The sequence below is a fragment of the Crocodylus porosus genome, unplaced genomic scaffold, assembly GCF_001723895.1.
Source record: "Crocodylus porosus isolate Cpor-Errol unplaced genomic scaffold, CroPor_comp1, whole genome shotgun sequence".
In the NCBI taxonomy this organism is placed as follows: domain Eukaryota; kingdom Metazoa; phylum Chordata; order Crocodylia; family Crocodylidae; genus Crocodylus; species Crocodylus porosus.
The window spans coordinates 4,048,581-4,065,941 of NW_017728935.1; the positions used below are offsets into that span (position 1 = coordinate 4,048,581).

The following is a 17,361-nucleotide window of genomic DNA, read 5'->3' on the forward strand; positions in this document are numbered from 1 at the left end:
AGGGTAATGAAAATCAATGGGATACAGTTACACCTGGCTGCAAGCTAGACAGGCAAGACACGCCAGGTCGGAGAGGTTAGGAGATAGCATTGTATCAGAACGATCCCAGCAATCCAGCGAAATACAGCTTCTGCGTGGTAAGGACCTCACAATGGCTGGATGCAAATCCCAAACCATATTCACATCGACTAACAAGGTCAGCCTTGGCTTCCTGAGCAAGGCGAGACAGTTCAGCGCGCAGGAAAGGGAGAGCGAGCTTGGAGAAGCAGCCAGCAGCACAGTAACAAGAAGCAATGCGAGCGATCTACTCGTAACCTCATTACACGCTAAAACGGGAGAAAATCTAGAGAGCGAATTTCCTGCCACCTTAAACAATTGCTCCTTGTAGCACCTCGCTGTACAACATGGAGAGACCTTTCCTCTAACCACCACCTAGGAGTTGGCTCAAGTAGCAACTCAGATTGACCTCAATATAATCATGATTCAAAATATCCCCAGACAACGCCTTGTATCAAAACCTATCATCATGGCACTGCAATTTAGAATAGGATGAGGAGTTTCAAAACAATGCGGAAGCAAGTCCAAAAAAAAGAAGAGGAAGAAGATAGAGGGCAGACGGTTAAGCATCTTACAGCAGAGTCCCAGAGGGCTGCAAGGGAAGAAAAGAGAGCGATCAGCAGCCCAGTACAAGAGGTTGCTTGAGCCAGCCAGGGATCCTTCACCGCATGGGAATCCAGTGCCAGCAAAGGCAACAGAAAGGAGCACCAATTGCAAGCATCAGGTTAGACATCCAGTGGAAATTAGGAGGGGTAAGGAGGAGTCAGATAGGGGTTTAACTTTATGTGTGTTCCTGCCTTTATCAGAAGCAGAAATCCTGCTAACTACCCCGGGGCTAGTAGAAGCCAACCTTTTCGGAAGGCGTGCCTCAAATTAAGCCCCATGCCCTCCCTGAGTGCCACTCCCATCACCTTCCCCTATCCCATCTGCTGCTCTGCTTTCTGCTCCCTGCCGCCTCTGCTGCTGTGCTGCCCGCCTGTCCCAGATTTGTTGGATGCCACATGCAAGGGGCAATGAGTAGTGGCAATTTTTACCCAAGCTGAAAGTGCTCCACAGCTGTGAGCACACAAGTGCATGACTGCAGAATGCTTTCGCAGGGCCTGATCCCACAACAAAGCAGAGCACCTTCATTAACTTGTGTCTGCTCCAGATGCCCTTCTCAGAAGGTGGGGGGAAGGGAGCAGAGGGAGCTTGTTCTGGGGGTTTACAAGACCAATAACTCAGCTGTGGTGCTGAAGAGCTACACCCTAGTGACCTTATTCATCTTTCGGCCACATCTGGAATCAATGGAAGTTTGGCCTGGTAAGGACTGGAGCGATAACACAAGGATGGCTGTATTAGGAGTCCTGTCAGCAAGATCAGTGGGAGATTCGCCTAGGTACAGCCATGGAAAAGTGACAGGAATTGTGTGCACAGTGCTGCTACTTTGCTCCCTAAAATCCGCCTCCTTCACCTAGAGATCTTAGTGCCTCCAAAATGGTGCTTCAAGGGTAGAGGAAGCACCAGATGACCCAGAAAACTGAAATAAAATTCCTGAGGCGGCATCCTCGAGTTTGGAGAGGTTCTGAGCACCCACGGCTTCAGCTGAGGTCCATGCACTCAGCCAGGGTTTCTGGAAATCCAAGTCGGTACATGCATGGCAGCGGCAGGAGCAGAACTCAGGAGTCCTGGGTGCTAACTTGACTGGGGCTGGCATTTAAGTGGCCCCTGATTTTGGGTGCCTTGCTATTGAGGTCTTAGGCAGCTTCCTCAACATGTCTGAGCATCCGCAAATCTGTACACTAGTCTTCACAGCGCCCATTTGGGGTAGGGGAATGCTATAATTCCCATTCTACAGAGTAGGGAACTGAGGTGCAGAGATTCAGCATCTTCCCCAAAGTCACGGGGAAGGCTGTGCCAGAGTCAGCAACCACAGCCAGATCGCGTCAGGCCCAGTCTGCTGCCTGGGCCACTAAACCCTTTCATCTCCCCACATCCGAGACTGGAGGCTGAATTTAACTCCTGGTTGCTGACTCGGATCAGCCAGAAACCTCCCCCTTGTTTCTTCTCCCCCTTCAGCCAGCAAACTCCTCACCTGAATGAAGAACTTGGTAATCGGATGCCTCGCCTGCAGCAGGTTCAGAAGTGTGCACCGGAGAACTGCAATTGTGCCTAGTCCAGTCTCAAAAAGGATGCTTCAACCTCCTGCAGGGCTGGGCAGAGAGAAGGGCTATTCCCTGTTCCTCATATGCTGTTTTCAGATTCCAGCCTGTGGTCCTGGACAGAAGAAACTTCCCACAACTAGCGGGCAGGATGACCTACAGCGTCTGAGCCCCCGGACCAAAGAGACTCCAGCAAGCCGCAGCCCCTAGCATTGAGCCTCAGCCAGTCAATCAAAGCATCTGCCTGAACGCGGTAAAGACCCACGTCTGTCCTCATTACAATCACAGCCTTACACCTCGTCACCGCTCTTGCCGTAACGCTGTGATCTTTCACACGCGATTTCACCAGCTGCTTCTCAAGGCACTTGGGAGTCAACGCTCCTGCTCTGCTTTGGATATTTGCTTGTGAGCCACTTTCTCCTCTCTCGATCCTCCTCCCCGCTATCCTGAAGCTGCTGTGACCCCGCTCAGACTTTGGATCCCGTATCCGTGGCTTTCGGTGTTGCTGGAAGCATCCAGCTGACCCCTGCGTTATGCATTTGCAAGAGGAAGAAAGGGAACTGAACATGCAAAGTAACTATGGAAAAGCAAAGGGCTGTGCAGCAGGTCTGCGGGACACTTAAATTAATACGCTCGGCTTTAAATGAAAGAGAACTGAGGGGCGGCATCACCCCGAGACGAGAGCTCGGCTCCTGGCACGTATCCAGAACCCAGTCCAGCCACTTCCTCCCTGCCGCTTTCCTCCTTTCGCTGACCCACCTAAGAGGCTGTGACCCATATTCTACCTCTTTTCCTGCCTGGCCTCCACCAGTGTTTCGTGAGCTCCAGTTGCTTGCGCCCGTGCCAACGCGCCTACCACCACAGGCTGGCAGAAGCCTCCAGGTTACCCGCGAAGCCTTTGTTACAGGTGCCGAGGCAGGGATGGAAAGTGCCCGGCTCAGCTTGCCAATCCCCGGGAGAACCAGAAAGCTGAAAGACGGCAAAATGATCTTCTTGCTTGTAACCTGAGCACATTTGATATGGAGATTGCCGAGGGAAGACGAACGTGGAGTCTCACCTCAAGCCAGCTTCACAGTGTCATCTTGCAGACAGTGACAGCCCGATTTAAACAACTAAAATAACAGCTTTATTCATGAGGCCATGCACTCTGGAGGCCTTCACCAAGCTCTGCGGATAACGAGAACAGCTGGCACTCACAAAGAAGCTGCTGCTAGTGTGGTGCCGCGCCTCCCCGCCCAACTTTTTGGTTCCTGGATGCTCTTTTGGGAATCCCATACAGTAGAATTCTTTGCACTTCTCTTGCACACCCCTCCAAGGGGCTGAAAGTGTCTCTCAGAAGAGGTCAGTGTGCTTATCCCCATTTTGCAGACTGGGAAACTGAGGCACAGACCTTCCCTAAGGGGGCCTAGTGGGTAGGGGCAGACCTGGGACTAGAAGTCCCACCCCAGAGCTCTCCATGCCAAGCCAGCTGCTTCCTTAAACAAGCGCATTGAGCCTCACAACCCCTATAATAAGGTTACATGTCAGAGTGGGAATATTTCACCTCCCAAAACTTTAGTGCTAAGCAACCGCCACACAAAGCCGTCAGGGTAGAATAACGAAGGGACAAATGAACTGCCCCTCTATCCCCAAGATGTCCATCTATCCGGGGCTTGAGCCTAGTGAAGTGCTGGAGAGAGTCGTACTCTGCAGGGAACAGACAAAAAAATTGCGTGTTGGTTGGGTGTTGGCACGAGACCCCTCCAAACATGTGTCGCTTTGCTGCTTGAGCTAAAAAGAGGGAGCTCCCCTCGGCATCTGTCTGGCCCCAGTCTGGGCACTCACTAAACTGTATTACCAGACTTCTCCTCGTCTTCATCCATGGTTCTCGTCTTGGCTCAAGGGAGGACGGCCGTTAGGGGCACCCAAAGCAGACAAATGCCCAAACCTTGCCTTCAGCTGGGTGTAAACCTCCAAGGACCCAAACCAGGGCACCACCTATTTGCCTTCATCACCATCAAGGCTAAAGCCCTTGTTCTGCCAACTTCCCCCCACCCTCCCCATGCATTTGGTGCAAAACTTTATATTGCAGTAGATTAATGACCTTAGCAAAATGTAATTACACAACAGGGCTCTGCTCTTAATAACTGCGTATTTTACTTGTCAATGTGCCTTAATTGAAAATGAGTAGGCGATACAAGTTGCAGTGGAGTTGGCTGGCAAGCCTTTAACGCTGTATTAATTGTAGTAATTAGCAGTCACTTTATGTTGGAGTCATCTATAAATAGGGGGTCCATTAGTTTAGCAGAAGAGCGTGATTTAAAATGCAAATAAAATCCCAATTATGCACATAAATCATTCTTCCCCCCTCCCCACCCCACCACCTGAAATTTACAGTCAGAGGAGGCCTGCAGTGATCCGGGGGGGCAGGGGGTTGCAGTTTGGAAAGGAAGCGAGTGGGTCCTGGGTCATCCAGTCACCATCTGAGATCACCACCATGCCCAGAGGAGGCCGTGAACCACAGGGTGGCTTGCCCCTAAGCTGCCTCTCTCTGATGCTCCTGTCTCCTGTCGTTAGCCTTCTCTCATCTATCTTCTGGTCAACTCCTGTCTCACTTTTCACACCCACGCCATTGCAGCATCCTTTCTGGGCCCACAGACTTCTGAACGATAGGCGGGCAGGTACGCCATGGCAGCCACTCAAGGCCATAGCCCCAGGGATCACAACCCCTTAGGTGGCCTGTGGGCCAAGTCTGGCTTGCAAAGAGCTCGGATCCAGCCCACAAAGGTATGATGGGTGGGGAGAAGAGAAGGCACTGATTTAAAGAAACCCGTGACAGTGGCTGCGGCACATGTGCTCGGCCCGACACTCTTAAAAGATTGCCTACCCCTACTCCAAGCATGCTAGACAACAGAAACCCCATCACCCACCACAAGTAGCTTCCTGCTTCTTCGTTTCCTGAAGATGCTGGTAGTTAAAAGTGCGGGGGGGGGGGGGCAGCATTTCAGAGCCTGCTGGACCTGAAAGGGAGGCGGCATTGCTGCTTCTTGTGGTAGCTCCTGTCCCATCTTAAAGCCCCAGCTTTGGGAGTCATGGGGCTACAGCTCCTTTCTTCTTCAGTGCTGGGGGGGTAGGAGCAACCCCAGCTTGCATGCGTCACTGTGGGGAGGAGGCCGTTCTGAAGGGAACCGGGGTTTCACAAGGCACCAGGGGCAGCTGGAGATTGCCGCACCAGACAGGGCCTGGGAAGGGGCAGGCTCCTACCTAATGCTGCAGGGGGAGGAATGTGAATGAGCCCATGGTCCTCACAAGTGAGCAACAGAGAGAAGCACAGGGCTCCACGCATTATTACATAGGAAGCCGGCAGTGTGTCCTGGGAGACATTCATCATTGCAAAGCCAAACAATCTTGATATTTGCAGCCGCTCTACAAGACACAACAGGTAAGTTAATCTTGCCCTGGCAGCTGTTTGCTTTTGCCGGCTCGCTGGACTCCCCTGAGCCAAGAACAGCTTTCTGTAGCCTCAGGGATGCTGCTGATGTCTCAGAGCAAGAGGCCTGGGCTCAAGGGATGCACATATTCTGATCCCATGCGGTAGCGTGACAGCCTCTGGCGGACACGTACCCCAAAGTAGAGACTCAGGGTTGGGCTGGGAGGCGCATTCAGTCAGCGTTAAGGGATATTGGCTGAACTGCAGGAATAGCCGGCGTGGAGCTGGGATAGGAAAGGGCACTGCCAGTCAAGACAAACTGTGCAGGATCAGCGTGCTCAGAACTAGAACGAGAGTAGGCTGCAGGCCAAGGGGAAGGGGCCCTGGTGCAGCTAATGTCCAGGCTGTACTAGGCCAGAGCACCACCCAGGGCTGGCGCAGGCATCCACAGCGGAGAAACACTGTGGAGACCTGTATCTGGACACCAATTGCTCAGACATTCATGACCGAGCTGACTAGGCATAGTCATGCTGAAGCTCAAGATGGAAGAGAAGGGACCATTACAGGTCACGCTTGAGATGCACTGGCAGTGCTGCAGACAGAGACCCAGCAGCAAAATACCAAGGGCTGCAAGAAGGCTGGGCTGCACAGCGCTGGCAAGGCCTTCCCCGATTGGAACGGCAGTGATGGGAGCTGGAGATGGAGCAGGCCTGCCGTGTGCTGGCAAAGGGTCGGGGAACGAGAGGCCGTCACAGCGCGCTCGGTCTTGCGGAGCTGCGTGCGTCTGGAGAGGTTAGTAGTGGCAGGTCCTGACTGAGGGACGTTGCAGAGCTGTGCACTGCTGCTTCATGGCTCCCAAGGGGAAATTCATGCCTCTGCTTCTTCCTGGAACAAATGCTTCAAAGAGGCAAATGGATCCTTCTCTCCCTGGCTCTCAAGCCACGGGATCCAATACCGAGCTCTCAACAGCTGCCCCCTGGACAAGCTCCTCACAACACAGGGACCACACGGGAGTAATATTGTTATAGCACTGCTAATCCATAAATCTCAAAGAGCTCGAGAAAGGAAGACAACAGCATTACCCCATTTCACAGACAGGGAGACTGTGGCACAGAGGAAGTGACTCACCCCAGGCCCCTCAGGGGGTCAGTGGCAGAGCTTGGGTAGGACTTGTCTCTCCTGACTTCTGGTCCATCCCTCCTCCATCAGGCCAGGACACGGTGTGCACATCTGCTTATACAGACTGCCAACATTACCAGGCAGGAAACCCTTGGGTACTCCCACATTACACATCCCCAGCACTCCCTGTGATAACAGCTCTTTAATAACATGCTGTGCTTATTTGATTAAAAAAAAAAAAAAACCTTATTACTTTATTAGCACAGAATTTTATTAAATTACAGATTGTACTACCAGGGGCAAAATAACCCACTGCTATAGTAAACCTGCAGAAGGTTTTGCCAACTTAACAGTCCTGGTTATGATGAAAGAAGTTTTTTTTTTTTTTTTTTTATATATACACACACACACACATATACACACACACACATATACACACACACAGTTACTGACCGGTTCTCAGTTTAAAACGGGCTCCTTCATTTCCTCTGGAATTGCCAGGGGTAGCTACAGATGAATGCTTAGCCATTCCCAAGGAAAGGAAACATCTATGATCTGAAAAAGGGGAAAAAAAAGAGAAGAGAATACAGCAGTTGGGCCCCCAATTTAAATTTCTCTTCCTCCTCCCCCATTTTAATTAATGTTGGGTTTTTTTATTGCAGTTCACAGAATAATTTCATCCATTCAATAATTTAGTGTCTTTTTAAATTATTGCACAATAAAAAGGAAAGAGATTTCTATCCATCTCCTCTCTGCTTCTCTTATATTCCCCGGCACTACTGGAGGGGGGGTTTCCCGGCTGTTGGGGAACAAGGGAGCGAATAGGGTTCACGACTGCTGTTTGTGGCCCCTCATCTCCAGTTTCCATTCATTTCTTCCCTCCGCTTGGAGAGGAAGGAGTCCTTGTGGTCAAAATGCTAGAACGGGCTCTAGGGGACCTCTGGTGTGACCTTGGTCAAGGAGCTTCATCTCCCTCCGACATCTTCAAGTGGGAGCTTGTCCCGCTTTTTGTCTGCCTGGTCCGTTTAGGCTGTCATCTCCCTGGGGCAGAGACTGCTTCTTTGGCTGGGGCCTTCAGATGGTTGTTATAGCCCACCATGGCTCAGAAAGCGTCTGGGAAGAAAGAGAGGGCTGATGCAGGAGACAAGGGAGTGGTCCTGGAGCACAATGCCCCCTCCCCCTGCATCCTTCTCAGGTCACTGCTCCAGCCCCTCCAATGTGCTGACACCTCTGTCTCCCTCTCCCCCTACCCTCATCTCTCCCTTGCAGCCTCATCCTTTGCGCCTCCAAACCGGCCCTGCCCTTCCCTTCCCTGTCCCTCAGCCTCTTCCCCGCACGCTTCAGCACCCTTCTTTCTTCTTCCCCTCTTTAACTGCCTGCAGGGCCCTGGCGAACGCCCAGAATGACCATCCCCGGGCCAGAAGGGACCTCTGGGCGCTACTCCAACCTGCTGTGGACACGCAGGTTTGCCTTGATGAAGAAGATTCCCCAGCCTCCCCGGGCTCCTTGGCCCGTGGTCCTGCTGCTCTGTTCTCCTGAGATTCAAGCCGAATCTGCTCCGGAGCCATTGCCTTGAGTCCTGCTTTCTGCAACAGGAGAGAACAGTTTTTCTCCTCCTTTCCGGCAGCCTTACAAGTACTGGAAAACTGCCCCTTGTCCCCCCCAGCCCCTTCCTATGCTTTCCCCCTTCCTTTGGTCACATAAGAGAGAGAGGAAGAAGAGTAGACTACGAGCTTGTCCCTCAACGCTTTTTTGCTTCCCACAGCTCCCATAGCCACTCAGCCTGTATCAGAGAGGAGCTCCCAGCTAAGTGCAAGGGGGACAAGGAAGAAATGCTTTAAAATAGCAATGAAAACCACCTCCAGGCACAGTGCTTCCAGCAGGAAAAGCCCCTTGGTGACAGCGATTGTGAGGACCTGCTAATTATAGCCTCCTTCCTGAACACACAAGCCCTCCGCCCCTCCCGTGGAAGGAGCCCCGAATGCCAGGGCAAGGGCCTTCGGGGAAGGCAGGAGCCGTCCGCTGCTCTGACTCATGGGCGACGCTGGTTCAGGAGGCAGCTGGCCCCGTGGCAGGGGCTGGCAGGGCCGCTGGGAGGACACCGCAGGTGGGCAAGTCAGCTCCAAGGAGAGGAGTGCCTGGATTTGGCTGCGGTAGATGCAACGAGCCTCCCTCCGCTCTCGCTTTGGGCTGATCTAAGTCAGGGTGATCCCACTTAAGCCAATGTTATGCTGATATCACCCCACAGATTTAAGTGAGATCAGAACCAAATCCTTTGAGCCGGACGAGGTGGGCTAGCAGTCTCATGGCAACAGAAACTCTCGTGGACGTTCTGGTGCAACCCGGGGAAAATAAATTAACGTTCTTTGCTGTTAGAATAGGCCCAGACCGACCCCCAGTCCAAACGCAAACATCTGGAGGCTGTTCACACCCATAGTCAGCTACCCTTTAAGGCTCGAGAGCAGCCAGAATTAGGGGCCAGTTCTACTCCACCCATCAGGCACCTAAATGTGATCCTTTTCCATCCCATTCGAGTGCCTGAAAAGCCACGAATGCTTCCGTTTTTGTAACATCCTGTCACCTTGGTCTTAAAACAAGATGCCAGGGAGAAAGAAGGCTCAACTGCCTTGGGTATTAACCATTTTTCAGGGACTCCAACAGGTTGGAATAGGCTGCTAATAGGTGCCCCTAGGATCCTCAGTGCAAGTTCAGAGAAGGACATGGGACCCTGAGAACCCACTCACCATTTTTTTTACCATTGCTGGCCGGCCGCAATCAGGAATAACTGGATAATTGTGGGGGCAGAGGCGAAGGGAGCAAGAGAATAACGATGCTTTTCAGAAACCTGACCCAAATCATAGGAAGTAGCTCACGGTTCAAGGGAACGTGCCAGTCCTCCGCCCGAGGGGAGGTTCGGAGGCTGGTTCGATGCTACGACGCCACTCAATGTTAGCACCGTTACATGTACAAACCCCTGCGTGATTCACAAGATAAACCCGGAGATTTCCAATAGGAATCCATCGTGTCACAAATATTCTGGCCTGCCACAGACTCCCTGAGTCCTTTGCAAAAGAAGAACTGATCTGTTAATTTTTCAGGAGGCAAAAAAACAAGAGAAAGCTAAGAGCTTCATTTTCTAGCCGGGGGACGACGACCCTGCATCACTAAAAAGGTTGAGAGCCACTAATTTATTAGGCCACCTGAGGCCAGTGGCTTTCAGGAGAAATCTTCCCCCCGTCCCACCCATCAATGTTCCTCCTCAAAGGACACAGAAAGGTGTCTCCAGTAGCAGGGCGGGCATGACCTCCATCACCCCTTCACACCAGCACACCTTGCATAAAGGAACAAAAAGAGATGCACACGCATCTCCAGCCCAGGCGACAAAACAGGATCGATCGTGTTCTCGACTTGCTCTGAAAATTGCTTCTCCGCTGCCCATTTATGCACATTAATTGAACGTCTGGCCCAGGCGCGCGTCTGTTTAAGTTCTCAATCAATCCCCTTTTGGATAGCTGCTAGATCAATAGGGCTATAATTTAATAAAAGATGTTTGGCGTTGGTTTTTAAAAGCTGCTGACAGGTTTTAATTCTTTCCTATTTTGTAAGCAGAAACTGGGGAGGATGAGGGTCAAAACAAACTACAGGGTACCTCCTCCTCCCCAACCCTCCCAAGGGACTTTTTTTCCCCACCATGGTGAGGTCCTCAGCTCACATGGCCATGCATCACCTACCAAAGATGAGGATCAGCACCCAAGAGATCGATCGGCGTGACACCGCTGGTTGCAATCCCAAGTTGCTCTCAGCATCCAGGGCTCTCAGCGGTGCTTGCCAAGCCCCTCCGAAAACCAGGAGACTTGGGTGCTTCACAGTAAGGACCTACAAACTGGGGTACCCAAAGCAGGAGCTCAGAGGAACTCATGGGTGCTCAGCCTCCGCCAGGCTCATGGCAAAAAGCAAGTAGGGTTAGCAGGCATGGATGCACCAATGTATAGGAAGTCGAGACTTTCACTTCATAATCCTAATCTTTTACAAAACCTGAAAATGCTCATCTCCAGTGAGCTAATGCTCCCTTGTGCTCATGTGGCATGAGCATTCCTGGGCCCAGGCAGGGCCTGAGGCTGAAATGCCGTAATGCTATGGCATAACAAGCCTGTCTCTTGTGGGCTTTCTAAACACAGAAAGCTCCCAGAGGGCAGATGACAAACCAGCTTTCAGCTTGGCCTGGTCAAAGCCTCCTGAAAATCTCATTCGTCCCGCTACAGCGGATGCCTATGGCGCAGATGCGGTGTGCCCCTTCTAAGGCTACCCGTAGCAAACAAAAGGTGGAAGAAGCCTACCAACAGAGCTGCTTGTGCAAAACAGGGATGATCTGTACCTGCAGTGCCCTTGTTTGTGCCTTACCCAGTCTGCTTTTAAGCGAAGGAGCTTCTGGGTCATCTATAAGGCAACGGGAAGCCCTTCCACGATTCCCGAGCATCCCGTTTCTCACTCTCAGCTGGCACACAGGGACCCTGGACTGACAGTAAAACTCCTCTCCAGCCTAAACCTCACCCGATAGTCCCTCAACATTTCCTCCCAGCCCTCTGGAGATGCCAAGAGGCAGCCCTATGAGCAAAGTCCTCAACGAACGCGCACCTCCTTGATCCCGCTCCCCAGTGAAATCAGTAGGGATAGCCCAGGGAAAGCTGATCAGACCCACATAACATCTACTGCTGTGCCACCGGCTGCAGAAAGGGAGGTGGAAGGAACAGCAGAACAAGCCTGATTTATGGTCCCACCGCACGTGCTCTCCCAGATCAGGCCAGCGGGCTGCTTCATCAAGCTGTCTCCCGCCATCACCCCCAAAGGCACGCAGAGCTCATTAACACTTCTCATTCATTAGGAGGATATTTAGCTCATGCTGGCTGATAAACGAGCTCGCTGCAGGTAAAAGGCAACTCAATCATTTAGTCATTAAAAGCTCCTCTCTCCCAGACCCCTCCATCTTTGTGGTTGCCACCCCTCCAGCTAAATCAGTGCCCACCAAGTCATCTTCTTCTGCCTTCCTTAACGCCGGAAGAAGAACGGTGGCAGGCAGGGTAAAGGAGGCAAAACGTGCCACCAGACACCACGGCTGGAAGGGTACGTCCATACTGTAGTCAAAGCAGGGCCACCACTCATCTAGACATCGCCACGATGGCTTTGCGTTGCCTAGTTTCAGGAGCCTGGGAGTCCATGAGGTTTGCAAAAACCATCTGGCAACCCTGGCAAATGCTCAGGAAGCTGAGGTCCACAGTTGCAGCTCTGCTGTTATTGGTACCTGGAGAGGAAGCTCACTCCAGTGTGTCCAGCAGAGCTGCTATCACGCGGTAGGACTGGAGCGTGGACATGTCCTTCGAGCAATAAGCACCTTCCAGTCGCAGAGCTGGGAAGAGCTTGGCATGCCACTTACCAAAGGATCCTCGAGGCGTTAGATGCCCATCTCCTGCTGCAGCTCAATGGCTTCTTCGGAAGCTCCCGGCCATCGCACACTCGAAGCCAAGCAACCCCCTTGGAAAGGGCTTAATGATTTCAGGTTAATGCTGGGGAAACTGAGGCACAGCAGCACAACGCAATTTGCTCACAGAGATCCCACAGCCTTGTTCTCCAGCTGCCGGAGGCACCATCCCCATGACCAGTAGGTATCTACCCAGCCAGAACGTGGTGAGCTGCCGCAACGTGGGCTCCGTTCCCCTGGCACCGCTTGGCACCACCATCAACATCTTTCTGGCCCTTTAAGCCATTCTATCCTCTTGCTCATTTTCCCTCCATTGTTTCGAGGCTCTTTCTTCCCAGTTAAATAACGAGAACAATTTTCTGCTTCTTTGCAGCGTCTGTCTGTACTCATTGGCCAAAATCATATTCCCCCACAGCCTCTTTTTCCAGCCTGTACAAGTTTAATTTTCCCTAATCTCTTTCCTCACAGTCATTCCCTCTAAACCCTTTATCATTCTAGTGGCTGCCATCTACTCTCCTAGCTATTTCTCCCTCTCCTTTCTGCCGTACGTTGCCCAAAGCCTTCTGCATGACTCCAGCTGCAGTTTAACTAGCCTTGTGCTAGAGGGAAAGGATTACTTCCCTGCCCTTACACACAACGCCCCTGGTTATGCATCCCAAGATTGCATTTACCTTCTAACTACTGCATCACAAGCAAATGATCCGCTTTAATTTTGCAGGAGGTGCCGTGCCCAGTTCTCTCTGCATTGCTTCTGTCGGTCGCTGCTTCCCTACTCACAGTTGCGCGTTTTATCTCCAATACGGGGATATTATATTGGATCCTCATTAAATATGATTAACGTCTCCCCTGCTCATCTCTGCAATACACTCTTATAAAAGTTTGTTCCTTGCACATCTTCCCCGGGCCTGGTTCTGCCTCACATGCATACAGCCAGGATCATCTTTGATTATCATAGCCTGTATTGCCCTGGCTCGGGTCTGACTGAGATGGGGGGAGCCGTGGCTACTTCCCACTGTGAGATGGTGGGCACAGAGGGGCAGAAGAAAGAGGACCTCTTGTTTCTACTTACTCTACCCAGATCAGTTAGCCTGGTGCATAGTAAAGACAAGAAGTGAAGCACCTTCTCCCAGGGCCAGGTGGGGATTGTGGTTCTCTAGATGCCTGCTCCCGGGGTCACACAGCTTCATACCGCTCCTCACTCCGGACAGAAAAGCTATTGTAACAGCTTAGCTGCTCACTGGCTTTGATGGGACTGCTTGCCAAGCAAGCTGCTAAGCCACCCTCAATAAAGGTGGCACCACATTGTTTCACGCTTTGAGTGTGGCCAATGCATATTCCACCTCCTCCTCCCCACGGGAGGGAGAAGGACGTCTTGCAGGAACCTCCTAGCACTGGGGGTCGGAAGTAACCACAGCTCCAAGGGTGGATGCTATCACTATACAGGCAACAGGTTTCTCCTTGGCTGCTTTGCCAACGTGCCCCAGCTCCAAGGTAGTAAAACCATCCTTCCTCAAGGGTACATGGGGAATTCAAGGATTTGTAGGAGATTTTGAGGTCCTCAGAGGACCCAGTGGAGATTCAAGGTGGAGGGAGACCTCCCCACAGGGATGGTAGTCCTGGTGACTATTCCCCAATTCATTTGGACTTATATTTCAACCGTGCCTTGATGTTTCATCCACACAGACACTGGACCAACATACACGACACCTGCTGCCCCCAGGGACTCCCATGCTGCATCAGCCTACAATTCTTCTTAACAGACCTTTTATTTTGCCCCCTTTCTCCCATCACTCCTTTTTTCCTCTGCAAAACCTCATTGATCTCTCATGAAACAATGATGTCACTAACTATTATTACCTGGTTTGTAGGCAGCCTGCTTCCAGCTACCATCCTGGTAATTGGATGACAAATCCCAGGGACGAGAGGACTCAGCGCGGCTGTCTAGGATGCGTGTCAGCTTCAACTCCTAGATCACTTCATTATCACCTGGGTGCTGCAACAGGAGGGCGGCGCCTTCGAGCGACACAAGGCAGTTTCTAGCAGTGCTGTGAGAAGAGACCCCACGCACAGACAGGAGACCTGGTCTTCTCATTCTGCTCTTACGCCCCGGGAAAGACAACAGTATGTATAAGTATTCCTATGATGCTGGCTGTGTTTTGCAGGCTGGTCATTTCTGTAACTTTGTAAGCTCCCCCAGCTTCTCTGGGACCTCTCAGGGATCCTCACCTCATCCAAGTGAAGGGAGAGCGTCTGTGTCCCAGCTGGATCCAGCTAGCTAGCTTGTGCGCCAGTCGGAGAAGCGCTGAGCTCAGACTAGGGTCATTTACCCTGCTTCTTGGATGGGTTTTACAAGCAACCACTGAGCTCCAAGCTGCCAGAGCTAAACTGGTACCAGATCCCGAGCCAGCGGGTTGAGAGCCGGCTCGGGAACGTCTACGCTGCAATGCAGTTGCATTGGTGACCACGGCGCAGGCTTATCCGAAATGCAGCCTAACATAAATGCTCCATCAGTTCTACCCGAGAGGCTGGTTTTGGAGGGTGGCAGCTCCATGGAAAGACACTCATAGCACTTGGTGTTGAACTCCGCGCGCCTTCCCTGAAGAGGCCTTGCTGCTGCTGTAAGCTGACCTGGTGCCTCAGTACACTGGGGCAGTTCCAGTCTTTTCCTAGAGACAGTGGTCGGATGCTGCTCCCTCCACTGGGAAGCAGGAGGCGTGCGTCACAGGACAGCACGCCTGGGAGCCCTGTCTATAAACAGAGGCATAAATAAAATGTTGCTCTTAAGTGTGCAGCATTTCCAGGGCACTCTGCAATTTCCACTCCTGCATGGACAAATCCAAAATAATGATCTGAACTCCATATTGCTATTTATCCCTGCAGGGTCTGGCCCACCCCCATTGATGGATCGGGCTCCCACAGGAGCTTGGATATGAATGGATCAGGATATGAATGGGCTTTACAAGAAGCAGGTAAATAATGTCCCTGTCATACAGATGGGAGGAAAAAAACCTCCCTGTTCCACAGCTGAATTGATTACGATGACACAGCAAGACTGTAGCAGGAGTCCTGGCTCTGTCTGCTCCATCCTCTCGCCTGCTTAGATAGTGCTGCCTCCCTTTCAGTCCTGCAAAAGCCTCTGGTTATCTGCAAGCAGTCGGGGATTGGGAAGTCCGCTGATTTCCCAGAGGAAGGCAGGCGAGTTCGAAGGCATGCCCTGCAAAGGAAGGAAGGAACTTGGAAATGGATCATCGCGCTGAGACAGACAAGCCGCCTGACTGCGGGTTCAGAGCTGCGGCGTCCCAAATTTCAGGCGCTCATCTGAAGCGCCTATAAAATTCCCCTAACCTCCTTTGCTCTGCCAGCGAGGCCTGCAGGAGAAGACGGCAATTTGAGGGCTGCCAGCTGAGCTGAAAATACCGCCAGAACGCAACCCCTCGCGACCTCCCAAAATATCAATTGCCGCTCCCGTTAGGAAGCAGACCGAAAAAAATGAAAAGCCATGCAGCCGAGATGCCAGCAGCTTTTCTGCTTCAGTGACACCATTGCCAACACGGGCAGGCACATCTTTAACCTCTCCCCTCAAATCTGGGAATAGAGACGGATAGGCCCAACTCAGAGCCCTTGTGCCTAGGGCTCCTCCCTGCACCCGCCCAAATTTTGGCATCGTGATCTGGGGATTGCAGAGGATCGCGATTGCCATAAGAAGGTGGATTAAAAATCCCCGCCACAACCTGACCCTGAACATCCCCAAACTCTGCCATCCACCATGCTCTCTAGTATTAGAGTGGTTTTTAATACCATCTCAAGCCAAGCTGTCGCGTGATGAAATTTAGCCTGGAGTCAATTGCTGCAGCTGAGTTAAGAGCTCCTGAAAATTGACAATGTTCCTAACATCAATGCCCATCAACATTAACAACAGCGATGTGAATGGCATTACTCTAATTGGTTTTAACACGCCGGCAGGGCTGGCTAATGAAGAGATCCACAAATCTATCTGCTCGTGGGGATGCTTTACCCATATGTCTTTCCCTGCGTATTGGACGTTTTGAAATAACGCTGTGATCCTTTCAAGTTTACTTACTTACAGGTGTCCGGTTCCCTTTGTTCTTGGCTTTTCTAAGTGGCCTCGCTTCATATGAGAGTTCAGGCTTTCATTTCCTCCTGGGTCTTTTGCTCGTGAAGGAGCAGCATTGACCTCCTCCTCTGTCCCCCAAATTACCCTCTCACCCCACCCAAGGGACATCTCCTCCGTTTGGAGTTGGATGCCCTTTATATTGTGCTCCCACGGGAGATGTGGCTACTGTGTGTGGAAAAGCAACAATGATCTATAGTGTGCCCTTATTAGCAGCTAAAGCAATTCACCGCCGGAGGAATTAAGTTCTCATATCAGCTACCCAATGCCCTTCACGCACCCAGGCCATGTTGCTCCCAGTCAATCCATCAGAAGGGCAGGCAGGGAGGGCTGTATGCTAAGCGACTGGAAAATGTCTTTTTTCCCCCCTTAAAGAAAGAGGTGGATTGTTACCTAGTGCAACCCTGCAAAGGCTTCTGGGCCTGTGGAGGTGCTTCACGGAGCAAAAATCTGTGCAATGGAAAGGAGGCATCAATAATGCCATCCAAGAGGGCTCTTCTGGAAAGACAGGGCCCCCACGGCACGTCTCAGAGGGGTACAAGCCATGCTTGAAAATTTGTCTCGATTTCCCATGAGAGAAGAGCCTTGGAAAGGAGCTCTACATTCAAACTCCTCTGACCACGCAACAGCAGGCCCAGTCTTTGCAAATCCCAGATATGAACCACGAGTGCTCTAAACTAGAAGCCCTTGAGAAACGTGGCCCCTGTCCCAATCCTGTCCGTAGCAGCCCCTGACAACTAGGGAGCTTGCATTACAGTGGGTCTCGACCTCTTGAGGCTCAAGGCACTGCTTGGAAAATGCCAGCTCTTAGCTTGCACTCTTATTTTGTGTGCAGAAAAATAATAGAGCAGTTTTTCTGGTTGCAAAGAACTCAGAAAGCCCGCAGCAGGTCAGAATGTGTTAACACTATGGATTCCTAATTGAAATCTCCAGGCTTATCTTGTGATTCATGTTGGTACATCTATCAGCGCTAACACGGAGGGGCACCCTGGTTGCAAATCACAGCTGTATAGCTACTGAGAGTCAG

The 17,361-nt window shown here is 51.7% G+C and overlaps 1 long non-coding RNA gene across 1 annotated transcript; it reads right to left on the reverse strand.

Annotated features, from left to right (window-relative positions):
• Positions 1 to 2,400: 2,400 nt before the first annotated feature.
• On the reverse strand, positions 2,401 to 16,683 carry LOC109317810. Its single transcript, XR_002103123.1, has 4 exons — positions 16,284 to 16,683; positions 12,158 to 14,950; positions 7,180 to 7,281; positions 2,401 to 2,724 (listed from the first exon to the last, which is right to left on the reverse strand). It is a non-coding gene; the product is annotated as an uncharacterized LOC109317810 (long non-coding RNA).
• Positions 16,684 to 17,361: the final 678 nt, after the last annotated feature.